Raw genomic sequence first — 22049 nt, 5'->3', positions numbered from 1 at the left:
GCTCGAAATGTTCAAAAAAAAGAAGCTTTTTATAAACATTTTTATAACCCTTTATTTAAAGATATTTCAATAAAAACTCATACATAGATTGCTTAACATCTAGAAACTAAAAGAAATGCGAATTTTCGGCGGACTCATCTACAGTCGCGAAAATGTAAATAGGGAATAGACATTTTAGCATACAAATTCCCGATAACACACAAAAATTAAGCATAAAAAAGTTAATTATTATATCTTGTTGCGTGCTTTCAATTACAAGCGGTTATTGGCAAATTGGAAAAACGACATCGATGCAGCTATATATTCCGCTTCATCGTCGCCATTATCATTGATGAACTTTTCTGAAAAAAAATGTAATACATTTTTAGTTGAATGTTAAACTAAGAAAGGCTAAGGAGAACTCATCTTTTGAAGACTCGAATGCTGCACCGATTAGCGCAGCGGGTCCTGGATTGGATTTTTTTTACCGCATTGGTTTTATTTAATTTTTTCCTTTTAATAATATATTTTAAAAAACGTAAACACGTCACTTACGATTGAAAAAATTTATATTTACTACTTCATGTCGTTGGCATTTGCATTTCATTTATAAGTTTAAGTTATTTATAAACATTCGCTCTCAAAACTTATTAAAGGTTTATTTGAAAAAACTTTTAATAAGCTTAATATTAAAAATCCTTATTTAACGCTTATTATAGCAAACTTACTTTAAGTTATTTTAACATTTACTGAAATGCTTGTTGGGTAATTTTATACTGTGCCTGTGATGGAAGAGAAAAGTAATTTCAGTGTTCTCATAAAATCGAACACAGGGAAAAAGAGAACAGTTCAATAGTGTAAACCAGGGTGTCCAGATTGTTTAAAAAAGGGCGCAATTTCTGGAAAAAAAATCGCCAAAAATCGCAATTTTTTTTTAAATAAAATTCATGAAATCGATTTAACAAATCTTTTATTTTGAAAATGAGATCTTGTTATAATATAACATTTAAACCCAAAAACGAATATAATACCCTCCGAGGGTAATAATAAATAAGACAAATCACTTATATAATAGTGATGTACAAACAATATTGGTTTCAACATATTTTGCAATAGGACTGCGCAATTATTAAATTTATTAGAACTCATATTAATTTATTAAGCGCAAATTCCGTCTTTAAGAGCTCGGCGTTAAAAATTAGATAAAAACCTATAAGGCGAGATCAGCTATTTCCACAATTTCTTCAAAGTCACCTATAGTGTCTGAATGATTTACATTTCTGTTGTTGTCATATATTGAGCTATTCAACCTTGATAACATACTGTTTGATATTGGAAACGTTTTGCAGCAGAAACTATTAGCCTTCATATAATACTTTATTCGAACTATTGAATTAAGGCTTTCCAACCTCATCCAATTTCGAATCTTAGTTTTTGTTGAATTCATTGCGGAAAAAACGCTCTCAACAAAGCATGTGAGTGCGGCAAGGATAATAATATGAATTTACTTATATTTCCAAACCTTTTATTTTTTCAGAGTCGGCTGGAATGGTTCTGAGAAAAGTTATTCTGTGGGAAAGTTAAAATATTTAAATATTCAGTCTCCCCTACTTTTCTTTCCTTCAAAGTCAAATAGTGAATTGGCAGGTCCCTGAAACTCGTCCTCTTGTGATTCACACACTTTTCCGGTGAAAAAACCAAAGCTTTTTTAGAAGTATTTAATTGACTAGGTAATCGTTTCAAAAGTTCTTCGATTAGGGTGATTAAACATTTTGACAGTCTTTTAATATGCTTCTTAAGTCAAGTTTATCACGCAGTTCATTAGCATCTTCCGTAAAATTATCGTGGAAAACTAAGTTTTGTATATTTTTATAATTGGATAAAATTTATTTGAAGGGAAAAAATCGCCAATGGCGATTTCCTAAATTTGTACGCGCAAATATAAAAAAAAACGACAAATTGGCGCGAAATCTCCAAATCTGGACACTCTGGTGTAAACCAATGCTGGGCACACCAACACAGTCTCATTTTGTCATAGTAATAGTGCGTCGCGCTCAGTTATGGTTGCCAGGTTGTTATAAATGTACTAAAATTGGTATTTTTCGTGCATGTGTATTTTGCCCAATTTTGCTTATACGTATAGTGAAATAATGAATCGTGGAAGTTTTTAGTAACTAATACTATTAGTTCATAGAAACTTTTTCATACGAAAAATTTAATACTTGTAAAATTATGTTCGGTGTTTAGATTTTATTTATTTATTTATTTTAAAGAGAAACAATTATAAATAATTGCTACACTTAAATCTAAAGCACTGGCTGCCAGGGCCGTCGGCTAGAAAAGAAAAAAAATTTTAACATACTTAGGTGACAATATTTAGTACATAAAGATGTATATATGTAGGTGTGAATTTATGACTGATGATATTTGACTATATGCTTAATTTACTTAGAGATACAAAGTGTGATAGAATATTAACGTTGATGTCATTAATACATTTAAGATGATCAGAGGGTTTAGTGTTAGTAAACAGTGCTGATCTTATGTGTTGAAGCCCTGGACAGTCATCGAGCAGGTGTGATACTGTGAGGTTGCAGTCGCCGCAAGAGGGGCAGGGTGGTGCAGTTTGACCGTTGAGTAGATGTGTGTGTGTCCAATTCTGAGCCTGACAAAAGTTTTCATATCTCTGATAGGCAGGTTTGCAGGATAGGTCGATCGTGTACCATCGGGGTTGCAGGTTTTATAAAAATGCTGGTATTTACTCCATTCTGTTCGCCAACTTTCGTGTTGCTGTTTTTTGCAGAGTTTACGAATATCTGCATTTGTCAGGTAATCGAAAAGAAGAAGAGGTTCGGTGCCAGCTTCTTTGGCTCTTTTATCCGCAATCTCATTTCCTCTAATGCCTGTATGTCCAGGTATCCACATTACTTTTATGGAGCCATACTGAAGTAGGGTTTGGCGGATTTTGTTTACGAGGTGGCAATCATTCGATGGATTAAGAATGGCTTCAATTGAAGACTTACTGTCTGTGCATATAATATTCTTACCATCTTTGCGAGAGGAGTACAGTACTGCTTCAAGCAGAGCAGCAGCTTCAGCTGTGAAAGCTGAGCAGTATGTGGGCAGAGTACCGACAGTAATGGTGGCACCAAGTATGTTTGTGACAGCAAACGTTGTACTGGTTCAGATTTCGATCCATCGGTGTATATAATTTCCCAGTCCTCTTTGTATGGCTGTATGGCTTCATTAAATATTTGTAGGTACTCGCTAGAGCTGGTTTTGTTCTTAGGGTGATTCTGAACAACGGTGACGAATGAAGATTTAGGAATCATGAAAGGTGGATGAGACGCTGTATTTACTAATGTTGGTGACGATATTATGTCCATTTCCTGTACTACCGTGATAATGCGGATACTTTCCTAGTTTTGTGTGCATGAAGAAAAACATAGTTGATTTGGGTAAATAACAGCTGATTGCGGCAATGGAGCAGTTTGAGTATTAGCATCATTGTATTGTACTCTGTCCTGTTCGAGATATCAGGTAGTCCGGCTTCGGTAAGAACTGCTCTGACTGGTGACGTGGGGAACGCACGTATACTCCTTCTTGTGGCTGCGTGGTATGGTGCACGTAAGTCTGACATGAGATTTAGCACAATTGCCGTATATTGAAAGACCATAATCGATTTTTGAGAGTATTAGTGACTTGGTTATGTTTACAAGGGTGTTGGTGTGTACAAAACAGTGTTTAGATGAAAGAAATTTAATTATGTTTAGCCTAGATAATATACTAGTTCTTATATACTGACAATGTTGATTAAAGCTAAGTCTCTTATCAAATATTAAGCCAAGAATCTTTAAGGTGTCTGAGTGAGGTATTGGAATGTTATGTAGGGAAAGGGGCGGAAAAGAACAGATATGTTTCCTGCATATGTGAAATGAGGAGCACTTATTAAGAGCAATGTCAGCACCTGAGGTTTGGCTCCAAATGTTTATGCTCTTAAGGATATCTATGAAATTTAATTCAATCTGCCTCAAGTCTTTGATCTTGGAAAAGATAAGGACATCGTCGGCGTAAATAATATGCTCTACATGACTAAAAGAAGCAATTACTGAGCATAGTTCGTTAAAAGCAATTGTGAACAGGATAACCGAGAGTGGAGATCCTTGTGGTATTCCATTATAGAGATTGTGAATACTCGACTTGTGGTTATTGACTAACGATGAATTTCCGATTTTTTAGGAAAGACCTTACAAAATTATAAATTTTTTCCCGATCTTCCAACGCTTTAGTTCTCTGAGTACGAGGTGAACACCGATTCTATCAAAAGCTTTCTCAAAGTCTAAGCTCAATACAGAGACGTGGTTTCTGGTTGCTAATGCTGTAGAGGCAAAGTATTCGAAATATATCAACGGTTCTATAACACATATCCCTTTTTGGAACCCAAATTGGTAGGGAGATAACAATTTATTTGTTTTAGCGAACCACATAATGCGCGTTGAGATTATCTTCTCCAAGATTTTGGATATGCAGGGAAGGAGGGATATCGGTGTATAGCTAGCTATAAGGAAGGAGGCTTGTTGGGTTTAGGGATAGGGATGATAGAGGACATCTTCCAATCTTAAGGATATACACCGCTGTTAAATATTTCATTGTATAAGTTGACGAGTCTTGTTTTTAAAGAGTTGGGAAGGTTTTTGAGGATGGGGTAGGTGATTTTATCTTCACCAGGAGTTTTACCAGACATTTTGAATACTGTGGATTCAAAATCATCTGAGGTAATTGGAGCTTCTACCGCTAGAACGCTGGGAGAGGAAGAAAGGTTGTCATAGATTTCTGCTGTAATTTGTTCTTTAAGGGTATTGAAGTGTATGTGGAAGTTGGAGTGGTGGGAGTGTTTTGACCAAGAAGAGGCAAATTCTTCCGCTATTTCATTTGGTGGGTATATAGGACCTTGAGGTGAGTGAATAAAAGGGATGAAGGAGGATAGTGCAGAACCAGTCAGGATTTTTATGTCTGCCCAGACCTGTTTTGGGCTTGAGTGTGGATTAATATTTGCGGTAATCCTTTCCAGTGATTTATATTTGGCGATTAAGTTCTTTTCTGAATGCCGCGTTTGCTTTTTTATAATAGATAAGGTTTGTGTCAGTCCTATCTTTTTTATATTTAGCCCAAAAAAGTTTCTTATTGTTTCTAAGCACAGTTAGGTGGTTGGACCAGTAGGGCAGTTTTGCTCGAAATTTTTTTGTGCTGTTTTAGGGAATAATAGTTTTTATCGCCGCGGCTTCAGCGTTAATATTTTTTAAGCAGGGGCTTTTGTTTGATAGGGATGTGGCAATCGAGCGGAATTCAGACCAATCAGCCTTGTCAGTGAGGAATTTCGATTTTGGTTTGATTTGTGACCAACCGGGGCAGGATAGTGAGGTGATGAGGGGAAAATGGTCGCTGTTATGGAGTTCATCTGGCGTGCGAGATGATAGTTTGGGGGCGATAGATGCGGATGATGTCTGGATGGGAAAAGGTCTTGTGGGTAGAAAAGTGTGTGGGTGAACCATCGTTAAGGACTATTAGGTTGTGGGAAAGGATTATGTCTTCTATAATCTGGCCACTACTGTTTGTATAAGGAGAACCCCATAGGGGGCTCCAGGCGTTAAAGTCTCCAAGCAGAATAATCGGAGTATTGAAAGTATTAAGAATATTTGTAAGTTCCCTGGTTGTGAAATTTTGATGTGGTGGAATGTAACAATTGATTATCGTTAGTTTATACCCAATGTCAACTTCGACCGCCAAACAGGAAATAGTAGACACTATGGGGACTTGTTTTTGAATCATGGACTTTTTCATAAACACAGCGATACCTTGTTTGTGCGTTACGATTTGGCTACAGTTGTGGAAGTAGCCTATGTACTTGTTAGGCGGATGGGCTGTATTATTATGTGGAAGGTGGGTTTCCTGTAAGGCAATGATATCTGGGTGGAATTCATTAATCAATATATTGAGGTCTGCATAATTATTAAATAGACCATTTAAACTCCACTGTACGATACGAAGCATTTACTCTACCATTTCGTCTTGCGAGGGCAAGTAGTTGGGAAGTACAGTGAGATTGTTTGGGGAAGTAAGGTGCGAAAGCAATGCTGACACCATTACGCTCGTTGTTGGGTCATCGACTGATAACATTGTTGGCATTGTATTGATATAGTATTCTTTATTCTCTTTTGTTTCTGGGTTTGAAATGTTATTATGTGCACGGTGTGTTTGTACAGTGCTTGGCACTTTTTGCGTTGTGTTTATGTCGGTATTGTGTTGTTGTATATTAATATTAGGTGTTTGTGGTTGTGAGTAGTTTTCATTTATGTTGGGTAAATCGGTTTGATTGAAGGCGAGAGTCGTTTTTTTATTATTTTCATATAAATAGGAATTTAGTGCTAAAAATAGAATATAACTTATAAATATTATTCATTGAGTATTTTTGAGTATAAACCAGCATTTAAATTTCTATATCGATTTCTTTAGATAGAAACAAATTATTCTAAAATATGGCACGCAATTTGTGCACTTTTTTTATAAAAATCATGGAACTTATTAGAAAATTATTAAACGTTGGTCAGCAAGCAGCTCATTTTATATTTTTTTTAATTGACACGGCATGAAAAATACAGTTTTCTTATATTAGAAATTCGTAGACATAACTGCATAACGGATATTGCGGCTTGTTGAAAGCTCTTTGAACAATAAACTCTAGTTCTTATATAGGGTCGCACTATTTTGTGTTTGAATCGTCGCAAATGCATGCAAACACCATTCTAAGAAAAACACACCACTTTTTGCTTTGGGGATTTTTTGTAAATTTTCTACACAAAATGTGGCAAGCGCGTGCTAAAATTACGAAGAAAAACAATCCACAGCCGAACATGATGTTACCTTGGTGAAATCTGCAAGCAGACTGAATCCAAATTCGCTGCTTTGCTTCTGTGCACGTAAACGAACTGCGACGCTGGCGTTGCTCGCGAGCAAAAATTGCCCAGCTCTGGTGTAAAGCAGTGATCGGACTTCTACCACATTGTGGTAGATCCAGTGTTGCCACTTTGTGAGTAATTCCCCAAAACGTGAGGAATTTCGGGTGCGCTTGAGTATTTTTTGAGGATTTTTATTTTGAGGGATTTTTGAGGAATTTTCTCTCAACATATTTGCGGATAACAAATGCAACCATGTTTTATACATCTGAGTTGTTAAATCGCTCTGCAAATTGTTGAACAAAAAGCTTTCCGAAGTTTTATAAAGAGCGAGACACACCACCCAAGCGGCTTGTCAAACATTCTTCAAACCAACTTTTCCCATTTCGCCATAAGCCATGCAAATATGACTCGTCCAAGCAAAGAATTTTAGTTTTCTTCCGGTTCACAATGTAAAAGGGTTTGGTTTTCATCGATTTTTCTCTTGCGTCCTCATTCCCTAAAAATTCCGTTGCGAATGAACCGACTTTATCATACACAGCGTAAGGTCAACATGGCGGCCAGAAAATCAAAAAATTTAGAATTTTGTTCACATTTCCCTCAAACCTTCAAACACCCCCATACACAACATAAATAGCTTTAAGCGAAGGAATATTTCGCTTGGTTTGTCAAGCCGCTTGTGTTGTGTTTTTCGCTTTTAAGCACATCTGCATTTACTGCTAAATATTCAAAATGTTATCGATAATTTTTTTCAACTTATTTTGAACTTGCGAAATCTCGGTAACGAATGGAGAGAACACGCATTGTTCAATCATAAGGATATTCATATTGATTCTTCATTAGATCCAGAAAATTATAGGAAAGTTTTTGAATTAGAAGATTCTTCAGGTTCATATAAGTTTCCCAATTAACAAAAATTATATCTGCATTACTAATATAGCCCTTTTCTAATTCTTCAGTAGAACGTATATGTAGTAGCTTAAAAATGCGTAGGACTGACTTGAGGACCAGATTGAGCACTGATATAGTTGCTGCAGTATTATATACAAACCAAATGTACTAATTGAATTGGAGAATGTAATTAATTTTTATACTAAGTACCTGAAATAGTATGCAGTAAACAATACTCATACCTGTAATAAGAAAATTTTGAGTAATTTGTTCGGATTTTGATGATTTTTCATTTGATTTTGAGGAATTTAGTAATTTTTTGTGGCAACACTGGGTGCCACTTTTTTGACCATCTACCACATCTACCACACAAGGTGTGAAATCTACTACATATTCGCGTTTTGAGTACCTAGTTTTATTTTTGCTCGACATAATTTTCTTAATTTTAAGAGCAAAAATTGTCCAACACTAAACACTATATAGTAACAAGAATGATATAATACAAGATTCCGCATTCTCGGCGGCGATGAAATTTCTCAAGTAAAAGTAAACAAAGCCGAATGGGAGGATAAAATAAACTGTTAAATAGTAAATTTTGTCAATAATAAATTTTTCAACAGGAAACGTGGCGTCGTTACGTTAAATTTTAAAGTATATGATTTATAAAAAAAAAATTAATAGCGAATATTAATAAACAACGGCGATTTTTGTAAAAGTACTAGCAAATTTCGGTGCATCTAAAGTTTCTGAGGCGTTGTTTACATTTACTTAAGAATTGTCAAAATCGGCAAATCACAAGTAGCGGTTTCTGTAACGAGCCACATTTGTTCGTTACATCGTGACGTGATAGAATGAAACGCTGGCAGCACTGCGCAAGGTTGCAAAAAAATTTATGTTCGAAAAATAATTTGATATGGAAGGAACCGCTTTACACTGTCAAAGAAAAAATTGCCAAAACGCAATGCAATTTTTAGCAACTTCAATCTAGCACTTTGTTATACTATATTTTTTTTTTAGGGTCTAATTAAAAAGTCGGCCGCTGTGGTGTAGTGGTAAGCAGTGTGCGCTTCCACTCCGCAACGCCTGGGTTCAAAGCCTGGTCAAAGCAACATCGCAAAAATATAGAAAAAAAAAAGGTTTTTTTCTTAACAGCGGTCGTCCCTCGGCAGACAATGGCAAACCTCCGAGTGTATTTCTGCCATGAAAAACAGCTTCTCATAAAAATACAATCGCCGTTCGGAGTCGGCGTAAAACTGTAGGTCCCTCCGCTTTGTGTGACAACATCAACAAATCGGAGGAGAAGCTCGGCCAAACACTAACATATGTGTTAGCGCCAATCTATTATTATTATTATAATTAAAAAGTTTGCAATTTAGGTGAAACCTTACAGAATTTCTTTAATTTTTGTACAAAGTTTGATCCAAAACCTGAGATCTACCACATTTTTTTGAAATCTACAACATTTTTTTCCAGATTCTACCACACAAAATTTTTTTTTAAGTCCGATCACTGGTTTCTGGTACAGAAGGGCTTGTAAATATTGAAAATGTCATTTTAAAATTTTATCCTTGAAATTTCGCAATATTTGTTTTAGAAAAAATTATACGTACGGTAAGTTTATCATAAAATTAGTTTAGACAAAAATTTTATATCAGATAATTATCTATAACAAATGTCTGAATACTTTTTGTCCTAAGAGCCACCGTTTCCGAGATATAACGATTCAAAAAGTTGGAAGTTCGGGTGTACGTGGCGTATGAGTAGCACGCTTTACTGCTCGTATTTCATACAAAAAATCTTTGCGCATTTTCATTTGACCACTCATATTTCGTATTTATCCATCGATTTTCTTCATCAGTAACTTGATTTTTTTTTTGTAACAGAGAGGGCTTTAGTACAAATGCCAAATTTTGGCACAGAACCTGTTATTTTTTAAATTTTTCCTCTGTTAAAGTTAGATTTTTTTTCATTTTTTGCTTAAAAAATAAAAAAAAAGCTGGAATGATTAATTAATTTGTCAGAAACTATAAGCCCTATCGGAAAGTGATGTATATACGGTTTATGGAGAATTTCATTGGCTTTCATTTGCCGCATTAAGATTGCATTAAGATTTTGAAATTCGTTCGTAAGATATACGTGACTAAAAGGAACCAATATTTGCTTTAAGCTGAATAACGGTAAATTGCAAATATCTCGAAAACGTGTCCATAAAAAAAAATTTACTCGATTTTCGGAATCACCGAGCAATTCTACGTAGAACTTGGATAGTGGCGTCTGTAGAACAAAAACCAAATTAAAATTTGTGATCCAGTGTTATCTATAAAAAATGTCTAAATACTTTTTTCCTAAGAGCCACCGTTTCCGAGATATAACGATTCAAAAAGTTGGAAGAGTTGTAATCGGCATAATATAATATAAGTACAACAAAGGTGGCGTGGGAACGGTGGCTCTTAGGACAAAAAGTATTTAGACATTTGTTATAGATAATTATCTGATCTACAATTTTTGTCTAAACAAATTTTATGATAAACTTACCGTTTTGCTGAAAATCGCGAAAACCCCGTTTTTGTAACTTTTGACCCCGAGTAATTTCTTTCCAGGTATCGGAACGATGAGGACTTTCTTGATTTCATTTATGATGGTGTTTTGAACAATCCTACCAATTTTCAGCTGGGCGGGAATTTTTGTAACTTCACTCCTATTTTTGGTCTAATTTGACCGGACTATAAGTATTTAAATATTTATTACGTTTATTTTATATTGCTTTACATAATTTTTTAGATTTTAGCATTCATATTTTGGATTCATTTTACTCATTTGTTTAATTACTGCGCCATTTATAATTTTATTTTAATAAGATCAAGATATATCAAATATATATAATATAATTTATCTAAGAATAATGCAGCACACAACCCTGAAATCTAAGAAAAATTCTGAGGAAGGCCATTAAATAGCAGCACACAACCCAGTACCTTCCTCAAGGGTGAATATAGCTACAACAACAACGATTACAACAACAACAACCCAAAAAGATTGGCTACTGTCTATACTGTGAGTTGCATACAAGCATTAAACGAAGCAGCTCGATGTCGCATTATTATTGAATAAAGTATGTACACTGAGTAAATTATGTAATTAGTAGTAGTAAAATTATTTATTTTCATCAGGTCCTGAATTACAGAAGCTTTGAGAAATTCAAACAATATTAAAAATTAAAATTAAAATAAATAAAAGATTATATATAACAAATGTTGTTTAAAAAAAAATTGTTTATGTCTGATTACTATGCAGACATACAACATTTATTGTTATTGCCTATAATGTTTTATTGATTTTAGTTGTAAATTTAAAGTTTGTTTGAATTTCTCAAAGCTTATGTAATTCAGGATTTGAAGAAAATAAATAAATTATGTAATTATGTGAAATATGTAATTTTTTTTAAAAACCAGGCTAGTCCTCAATCAAAACATACAATGTTTTGTTATTTATCTTTTCGCGCAATTTAAAATTTTTCTTAAATGTCAAGTTTTACGTGATTAAAAAAACAAATATATATATTTATTTATTTTCTACTTGAAATTTGCGAAATTTTATTTAAGTATTCAGAGTGCTTTTTTGCCCAAAAATCCACATTTAAATTATCCCAATAAAAAAAATTAAATACATAACAAATTGGACCACCTTTTTTCTTACTTAGGGCCGTTAACTTTCTTTCTATGTTTTTTAGCTCTAAAAAATATCGCCCAATGAAAAAATGCTAAAAAAACATACACAAATTTTTAAAATAAGTAATTCAACACAGAAAGTTTTCTCCGTGCATTACCACCAACACATTCTCATTTTGGGGTAACATAACTAATACATTCTCATTTTAGACTTTTTTGGCTAGCACTGATCTAGAGGCGAGCGCCCGCTCGTAGGGGTCATCATAATATTGTTATAACTTTGCAACTACTTGCTGTTTAAACCTGAAACTTTCCCAAAGATTTCCTTAGGTATTCGTCTATAATGATGCATTAAAACAAAACAAAAATTTTGAACTTCATAACACAACTTTTGCCTTTGTAAAAAATGTAGTTAAACTAAGTTTCTTTACAATAATATCTAGTTTACTGTGTACAATTTTCAAATCAATCGATAATAAAACGTCTGAGATAAAGCGAGTTTAAGTGAAAATTTTGCAAAAATCGGCCGCTGTGAAAAATCAGGTTTTTTGGTTTTTCGACAAGAAGTCATCAGTTAAAACTTGGTTAAAACTAACTTTAAATGTATTTTGGTGTAGGCTATCGGTCACGATTGGTTTCAACCGGTTACTTTGACCCAAGCACCTCTCGGGATTTTTTGAGCATAGTCCGCAGGCCTATATGGGAGCCAAACATTTACAAGCATTCTCCCTATATGAAATCGTATATAACAGTATAGATAGATACCTTTACAAACCTCTTTTCCTTGCTAGCGTTCATTTTTATCACACCTGACATTTATCCTCTTCTTCACAAACAAAAGTCGATAAATCTAGGGTGGACACCGAAAAGTGATCGCTTTTATCTGAGGAGGAATTTCGCATGGTTAATCTATTTTTTTAATTACAGATTAGAGAGTAAAGCTCAAAATTAGAATAATCTCTACATATGTAAACGTACGTTTATGTAAGGATATGTTTCAAGGAGTTTAGTTATAAAGTCAGAAATAACTATATGCCAATTTTGCAGATATATCACTAATCCAGTTTTTCAGTGCAAGGTTAACACTGCTTGTCGGTTAAACTAAGCTTAAAGTCAATCTGGAGAGTTTAAACTATCAGCTGTTATGGCCTTTATATTTGCCATAAGCTGCGAAAATTTAGATGAATGAGGAGGAAAATAATTAAAATTATTCGTAAAATACTCGAAAAAATTTTTATTTAGGGACAATTTTTATTTAGGGACAATTTTTATAGCGACACATAAATAAGCGAAATGTTCATACGAAAGATTAAAGTTGTGCACAAGAAAATTAGCAGACACAACTTGTTTCCTTATCATTAACTTATAAAGGGCATTTTGGTCTCACAACAGAAGAAAGTGAAAGTTTAGTTATTTATATAAAGAAAAATCTGGGTTGCCCTAAAAAATAGCCGAAGTTTAAAGCAGGTTTAAACTCTCACTGAAAAACAGATCTACAGTTCAAACTTAGTTTACCCCGTTAGTTACGACCCGTTGGTAGTCGGACGCTCACATCGTGGGGAAAAAGACACGTACTTTATTAAGTCATTAGTGTAGACCTTAGTATCTGTTGAGCTACTAAGCCTTTTTAGCAGCTATTAAAATAAAACAAATGATGTATGCATAAGTTAAGCAACTGTATTTAACAAGATTTGGTCCGCGACTAACTAACAGAAAGTTCACCTTGAACTATTTAAGTATGTCCTAATTACATTGGATAACTGCAAATTCATCACCAACAATATAAAACCAGTTTTCTTAAATGCATGAGAATTTACATACATATATTTATGTACGTATGCACCCGCGCACACAATATTGCTTACATACATATGTACTATTTTTCGCTTGCTTGCATACGAATGTATCCAACTGAGCGCGGGCGGTACGTATGCACATACATATATGTATGTATGTATATACATATGCTTTATACATAGTATAAAGGGGAAACAAAATTAGCACAGTTTAAATACATACAAGTAAATATGCAGCTCAATTGAGTATGAAAATTTCAGTGTGATCAGATAACATTATTCATATTGATTTTGATAAACATATTTTATGTTGCTGGCTTATCCGCTGCTGCTCCGAACAGTATCCAAAAGCGATATTTGGTACCAGGCCAGAGAGAAGGTTCTTGACATCAACCTTAACAACAGATCGTGTAGCTCTTTGGTCACACAATGGTGGGTGTCGTCAGAACCTTCCATGTCTGTTCACAGAATTATTCGGTTTACGATAGGCGCTGAACTAAAAGCAGGTCGCGCCAAGAAAAACCCCAGCATCAATCTTCCTCGGCTAAAAAATGGGAACAGACCACAATATGCTTAATGGCATTGTTTAGGCGCGACTGGTAACAATTTCCATATACTTAATACAACTTTCTTAAGTTATATTATGATGGCACTTCAAAGTATGCTCGGCCTAGTCTGATGCATCCTCCGGACAATGCTTCCGGAGTTTTTTGCGGACTCTGCGTGGATTACAAGAAGTGCTAACTGATGGTTACCATTGGCTATAGTACCTACCAACTACTTTTTTATTAGAATAAATATTGTTTTTATATAAATACATGCAAACATCCTGGTTATTCAGGCATTATAATGGACGCCTTTAACTCCAGTTGTCCTGAAGCTGACCAGAGAGGTAAGGGCAAATCCTTTTTGTATTTGGGTTTAACCGGAAAACATTCTGTTTAGCTTATAGGATTTTTGTTAGTTTTTTTCTTAAAATTACATATTTAGCTTTTTTGATCTTTTTATTTTTGCTAATGCAGTTTCTAGTGTTAGGTATGAAATGAAACATAGAGATAAATACTATAATGATCTGTTACTTCGGCGAGTTCTGATATAAATTATGTACTCCTTATATATGTACAAATACTCAAATTTATCTGGATCAAAAGGCACTCTCTCAGAAAATACAGACATGTTTTCCAGGGTTCGTATTTGCACACACATGCTCTGCTCACACACACGCCAGAAACACATTCAACTTGCACTCACTGCTCATACACATGTGTGTGCATAAGTGGAAAACAAACTCTACTCACAGAAAAGTGTGTGCTGTTTGTTATTAAGCACATGCACATGTGTGTGAGCCGATTTTTGTACAAATTTCAGCCCATGCACATGCACATAATATATTCTTAAAAGAATTTGTTTATTAAACGTTATTTTTTGAAAGACAATTCAATAAAAAGTGAGATGTTGTTTGTTTTTTATATGACAGAAAACATATTAAAAAATTATTTTAAGATTTGAGTTAGAATTCGAAGTGTATAAGTTTCTCTACGCATAGCACACACATGTGCGTGTGCTTTACATTAATAAAAAGAAAGTACACACATGTGCCCGTGCTTTTTACCAAACGACACACATGTGATGTGAGCAAATTTTTAATTTTTTATATGCACAGCACACGTGTGTGAGCTTAAAATGTTAGGATGTGCTGCACATGTGTGTGCAAATACGAACCCTGATGTTTTCATTAATTATTCCTCATCAGAAAACACAAAACTGAGGCTTCGACTCTCTCTCTTTCGCGACTAATATACCTTTTAGGAATGAGTGAACGGGAAGTAGCTGTTGCAAGGTACCACCGGTGAATTTCTACACGAATGGTTCCAAGCTTGACGGAAGGAGGGTCAATGGATGGTTCTTTCGTGCAGTGAGTATATTGAGAGGATACTATACTACTGGTATTCACGCGATGGGACTAAATAACACACCCAATCCTCACTGTCCCAGCTGTTTATAGAACGATGAGATGAAATCATCTCAACACTTTCTCCTAAGCTTCCCAGATTTTGTGAGAGTACGAAAAATATTTTCTTACATGTGTACAAAATAAATTGATCCTTTCAAAAATTTAACAATTTGACTTAAACATTGGCACTGTTATGAAGTCATAATAACCACTAAAATATATGAATTGCTAATTTGCATATATCTTTAGCTTTTTTTATCTAGCTTTTTAAGCAGCTGTGTACAGAACGATGAGGTGGTTGCCACACAATAGAGAAACGAAGGGTGCTACCAACCATCCTCAGATGGATAGCCAAACTGCTTCAAACAAGGATTGCTAAAACCGATATTGAGGGCAGTTTGGTACAGTTGCAAATAATAAGACAATAATTGCCAGAAAAAAAGTTTGAAAGCACAATACAAAGAAGAGTTAGTGTGCCAGAGTGGGACTTAATATTAACCCCTCAAAGACGACCATTGTACCTACCCTTCACTAAGAGAAAGAACCTCCCAGACATGCGGAATATAGTGCTGAATGAGATCGTAGTTAAAAGTTTCCGCCGAGGTTAAGTCCCAGACATGCGGAATATTGTACTGAATGGGATCGTAGTTAAAAGTTTCCGCCGATGTTAAATACTTTGGGCTAATCCTGGACTACAAGCTGCTGTGGAGATCTCACGTTAATGCGACCACATCAATAGATTAGAGGGCACTAATGGTGTGCGGACGCTTAGCAGACAAGTCTTGGTGGTGCAGCCCCAAAATTCTAAGATAGACGTACACCATCATAGTATGACCAATAGTGACCTATGAGTACGGTGACCATAAATATATTTTGAAAATGCAGGACAATTTTTCAAAAAATGTACCTACATATAATTGCGTAGCATAAAAATAACAAAAATATACTACATATATACATTCTTCGTCATTTGAATAGCGCACCCTTCTTTTGATTTTCTACCATACAAAGTATGCTTGACAAAATGTTTATATGGAAGAAAATGCGCAGGGGATGTAGACGTAGAATATGCTATATTTTTATGAAAAGTTAATGAATATTAAACAAACAAAAGGAAAACTGTACCTACTAATTATTATAACGAAGAGTGTATTTTTCTTAATTATTAATCCAATTTTAAACTTTAAACATAAATCACTTTTGCTTCATTGGTATTAATCTTTTAGTAATGAATATTTACAAAATTATAATAAGGCATATTACATATTACTTTACACGAAATATGAACTACTGTAAAGTAAATTTTTTACGCAATTTTTGGGTCGTTGAACACGAAAAATTACCCATGGTTTCAAAGAAGTGTTTTCGAGATTTGTTCGAAACCCGTATTTTTAGTACTTTTTCAGTTATTCCTCAATATCTCATGAAACGACCAACAGTTCGAAAGGTATTGATGGGCTCTTTGCAAAAATATATATTTTTTGTGCAGATTGTGTTCCGTAACACCTACATTTCTCATCAGATTGTCATTTACTGTAAAAAGAAAATGATTGAAATTTCAATTTTTCGATTTTGGTCGCTTGTAACACTAACAATTTACATCGAAATCGGCAAAGTAATATATTTTTGTAAGAGGACTGTAGGTCGCTTATGTTGATTGGATAATTTTTTCATGAGATATTGACGAATAGGTTCGAAATGTACCAAAAACACGTTTTTCAAAAAAATTACGAAAGCGCTTGTTTCAAAGGAAAATTGGCTTGGAAACTATTTTTTTTCTTAAGCGATTACCACAAAATTTGTAGAACAGTGTTATCGATATATTTGATGCTGGTCTTCAATTTCTCGTCATCCATTGTCCATAACCGTACAATATTTAGAACGCATTGACTAGTTGAACCTTCAAAACCAGCTTACCCTTATGTAGTTATCAATTAGTTATCGACACTGCTTTTATTTCTATAAGGAAAAGTTAATTATAAAATATCGAAGAAAATGCGGGACAAAAGCAGGACACTTGGAAAAAATCAGTACATTTTGGGGGTTTTCTGTTTTGAAAAACTACGCAGGACAGACCTTTAAATAACAGTACGGTCCTGCAAAAAACAGAACGGATGGTCACCGTACCTATGAGGCTTGAGTTTCAAAGCCGTCCTAGCCAGGGTGAGACAGCAGAGGTAATGGCAGAGGTAATGGCAGAGGTACTAGCGCCTAGGAATATAGAGAAGATAGGATGCCAGTTCCCCTCCCTAGCCATGACGTGACATGAAGAAAATAATTGTTTTCGATAGCTAATTCAAGGCAGAGCTTTGCAGGCGACCTAGAGCAACTCCATCAAAGAGTAACGGTACACCGACGGCTTCAAAACACCAGAAGGCAAGTTTCAAGGATGAATCAATCTGTGCCCAAAGTTTTATTTAACCTCCCACACAAAACATTAGAATCATTGCAGGCATCTTCACTGGACACTGCAGACTAAGAGGATATCTGCACAGGCTGGGAATCTGGTCGAACGATCTCTTTTGTTTCTGCGATTCAACTGAGAAGACACCACTGCACCTGCTTCTAGAATATGATGCCGTAGAAGAGAAATCATGAAAAATCTGGCCATATATTAGTAAAAATTCAGCTAGAGGCTTTAAATTTGGAACACAAGCTTCTTTAGCGAATATTAGTATAAGGTGTGAATATAAAGAATGGAAACGAAAAATTTTGGTCAGCCGAAAATCATTATAACAACATATTACATAACCTAAGAAAAAAGGTTTCTGTTTTATCATCTTCTTTATTAAGCTTACTATATTAAACAAAAAAAACTGTTTCCAATTATCTTCATTATAAACAAAATGGCGCCATTTACCTTCGAGTCCCCTCATTAAGCTATGGACACCCGTTTTTGTGACGGTATCTGCTGCTCTCTGCCAATTAATTTTGAAATACTGCTAATTTTAGATGTCTTCTTTCGTTTTTAACTGTTTTCTTTCAATAATTTTTGTGAACAGTTTAATGGGTCGTGGTCCTTTTGAACGATATCTACCCTTTATCTGACATACCAGTTCATGGCAAGAGGGCTGTAATGGCTCAATGCTAAATCGGGTCAAAACCAGAGACAAACCATATGAATCGATTTCGTTTTGTTGATGTGCAAAAATAACTTATCAAAATAATTTCGTTTCGTTTCAGAGCTAAATTAACGAAACAAAACTCAATCGTTAACGTAGAAACGAAAAAAATATCAATCGTTAACATCGAAACAAAATTAATAAACGAAAAGTTGTTGTTGTATGCTATTGTCAGCTCACTATTAACACCTAGGACCTAAATGCATGCTACAGCTTCAGAATTAACGATTGAATTTCTTTTCGTTAAAAATCAAAATAGAATTATTTTGTTAATTACCTAAACGATAAAAAACTGAATCGTTTCAACAGGAACGGTTGCTTTTTTTTGGTAAACGCTAAAATTAACGTTACAATGCATCCTTGGTCAAAAAAGAACTGAGCCTCTATGTTGCTTTATGAACGACTGCAATCGTGTTTGCAATACACTTCTTCATATAAATTTCTTGATTTTTAGAGCCCGTGATAATAAATTTTTGGCTCTTCGTGCCACACTGGCAGATAGCTTGCCACACCAAGTATATATTAGACCAAAAATAACAAAAAGCAAGGAGCTCGTCCAACATTTTTAGCTTGCAGGCATCTTGGACTCCATTTGTCTTCGTTGCATTATAAAACTCAGCGCCCGAATCTCCTTAAAGGCTTGTTCGACGTGTGTTTCCTCGTCCCCACATACCGTCCACTTAGGCTTAAATTAATGCTAGAACATTCGACTACTGTCCCTGAAAATGCCCGAAAACGCGATGTTGTTGAAGGTGGACGAATGTGGTTACCTTTTTTTAATTCTTGAAGTACTTTGTTGTTGCTATTATCTTCAAAGTGCAGAATAGCCCGATCTCCCGCGATCACAACTGTTTTAACAATCAAATAAAAAACTATTCTTATATATCGTCGATGTTTTTGCAAAACCGCCCATCGAACAGTTGCAAAACCGCCTAATCGCTGTTGTGGCAAAAATGAGATTTGGTAACCCTGCACTCCAGACATTGAGATTTATGCATAAAAGTAGTAAAATCGTTATTAAAACAACAGATTTGTAAAATAATAGCTAGAGAAAATACCGCCTACCAAGGCAATGCCTTCATCGATGGGCGGTTTTATGTATTTATTTGAGACAGCTCTTACAATTAATTTTTAGATATACTTACTTGTATGACAAATTTTACTTTAATAACTTAGATTATTTAAGATGCCGTCAGAAACAGTCTCTATAATTAATTACAAATATGTATATATAATTTATCCATTATAAATGTATTAGCTCATGATTTAAAGCCTAAAATAACTTTCGAACTGGCAGAAACTGAAAATCCTAATCCGGAAAATTTACTTGTCCTCATAGAATACTTGAGTATATTCGATCTACTTACAAAAGCGCATGTAGAAACGATATGCGCAAATCCGGGATATCGTTTTCTCATGGCATCCAAAAAGAAATAAAAGAATGCAGTTGGGAGATATAGTTAGGAAGTCAATCACATCAGTAATTAAGACACAATATACTGTAGCATTTCTTTAGAATGATACAACTCCATATTCCAGCCGCGAAGAGCAAATATCCCGAATTATTCGATACGTAGAGGTAAATGAAATATGGCCACCGTCAAAGAGCATAGAAAACATTCATATGCATTATATACTTTGCTTTTTTCTCAACACTTGACCAACTAAAGCGACTAGGAATGTTAATCCCGGGATCCCGGACTTTTTATGGGCTCGAAAATCCCGGGATTCTTGGCAAGTAATAGCGGTATTTTCGGGATTTGTAATTTGCACTAATGGCAATAATAGAAACTCCTTTTCTTGACCAGTATTGGCTATATTTCGTTTTTTATTTAATAATTAATATTTTTTTTTATAAATGTATAGTTCATTATACATATAACACCGCGCGATAGTAAATTTTAAACACAAATATCAATGGGCCAAATATAGTAAAATTGCGTTTTTAGTTTTTCACTCTGACGTCAGTAATTTAAAAATGATTGAAAAATTTAGAGAAATGTGCTTAGAGAAGAAGTATGGGTATAAAATTAAGTAGGAAATCCTGTAGAATTTAAACAGATTCAAGTTTCTGGTGCAGAAGGACTAGAAGTATCCTTGAAATTTCGCAATATTTGTTTTTGAAAAAATTATATGTTAAGGGCTTATATAAACTCGATAACATCCTCGAGTTTCGTTCTTCTAACTTTGTCAGCTTCAAAATTACCTATTCGTCCATGTGAATCCAAAAAATTTTAATTTTTTAAATTCTGAAGAAATTTCCTATTGCATTTGTTACCCATATTTTGATTCTACATAGCATTGAATTTTTTTAACAATTTAATCAAATCTTTGAAATTACAAACTCCTTCAAAATAAATCCTGCGGTCAGAGAGACAAAATAAAAACGCCACTTTAAATAAAAAAGTAGGTTTCAAACCCATTTATTATTATTTATTTAATGTTAGAGCTTCTCAAACAATATAGAAGCAACTTTTTCGATTCAAGTTGTTGAAAAGTAATGAATATCTAAAACTCGGGACTAATCTCGGGATCCCGGGATTGGGCCAACGCCATCCCGAAAATCCCGGGATCGGAAAAAGCCGAAAAATTAACATCCCTAAAAGCGATCCTTTGGAATTCTGATGAAATAATTTCTCCCTGGACACACACATGTCCTTGCAGGGAGCTGAAGCTTTGAAATATTTCTCCCCCACTTTATACCTATTTTCAACATACCTCATATGAATTTATATACGTATCGTCGATCTGCAAAACCGCGTAACTGACATTTGTGCAAAAATGAGATTTGCTCACCGGAAGCTCCTCACTTCAAGCGTCACCCATTGGTACCAAAGTATTGGTTTATAAAACTAGCCTGAAATGGAATTGCTTTATAAAAAAAGAGGGAACCGTATTTGAAAGGCACGCTGAAATTGTGCATATGGAAACTGTGCATACGAAATAATGCATATGAAAAAAACCGAAATAATGCATACGAAAAAAACCGAAATAATGCATATATGCACAGTTTCGGTTGAAAACCGAAATAATGCATATGAAAAAAACCGAAATAATGCATATATGCACAGTTTCGGTTGAAAATCGCAATAATGCATATTAGGAAAACCGAAATAATGCATTTATGCACAGTTTCGGTTGAAAACCGAAATAATGCATATGAAAAACCCGAAATAATGCATACATGCACACTTTCGTTTAAAACCGAAATAACACATATGAGAAAAACGAAGTAATGCATACATGCACAGTTTCGGTTCAAAACCGAAATAATGCATATGACAAAAAGCGAAGTAATGCATACATGCACAGTTTCGACTCAAAACCGAAGTAATGCATATGACAAAAACCGAAATAGTGCATACATGAAAACGAACTTCTTTCTGAGTAGGCGGCCTTCGGCCGCGCTTAGGGATTATAACCCTTACTAAGTAGAATTCGCCTTTCTGTGTTGCCGGAAAAGGGGGCCGGAAGTATTTTTGCGCAGAACTTCTTTATGCGTAGGCGGTCTTCGGCCGCGCTTAGGGATTATAACCCTTACTAAGTAGAACTCTCCTTTCTGTGTTGCCGGAAAAGAAGGGCGGAAGTATTTTTGCGCAGAACTTCTTTGTGCGTAGGCGGCCTTCGGCCGCGCTTAGAGATTATAACCCTTACTAAGTAGAATTCTCCTTTCTGTGTTGCCGGAA

General features: G+C 34.8%; 1 long non-coding RNA gene across 1 annotated transcript in view; it reads right to left on the bottom strand.

Annotated features, from left to right (window-relative positions):
- Positions 1–302: 302 nt before the first annotated feature.
- LOC118745706 overlaps positions 303–22049 on the bottom strand; it is a 24345-nt gene continuing 2598 nt past the window's right edge. Inside the window, exon 3 of the long non-coding RNA XR_004993686.1 lies at positions 303–341. This is a non-coding gene — a long non-coding RNA (uncharacterized LOC118745706). The remainder of the gene's footprint in view (positions 342–22049) is intronic.

Source organism: Rhagoletis pomonella, unplaced genomic scaffold (assembly GCF_013731165.1).
Source record: "Rhagoletis pomonella isolate Grant_MI unplaced genomic scaffold, Rhpom_1.0 Rhpom_scaffold_00009, whole genome shotgun sequence".
Classification (NCBI taxonomy): domain Eukaryota; kingdom Metazoa; phylum Arthropoda; class Insecta; order Diptera; family Tephritidae; genus Rhagoletis; species Rhagoletis pomonella.
The sequence above is the reverse complement of the archived record's forward strand: the minus strand, read 5'-3'. Positions and strand labels throughout refer to the sequence as shown.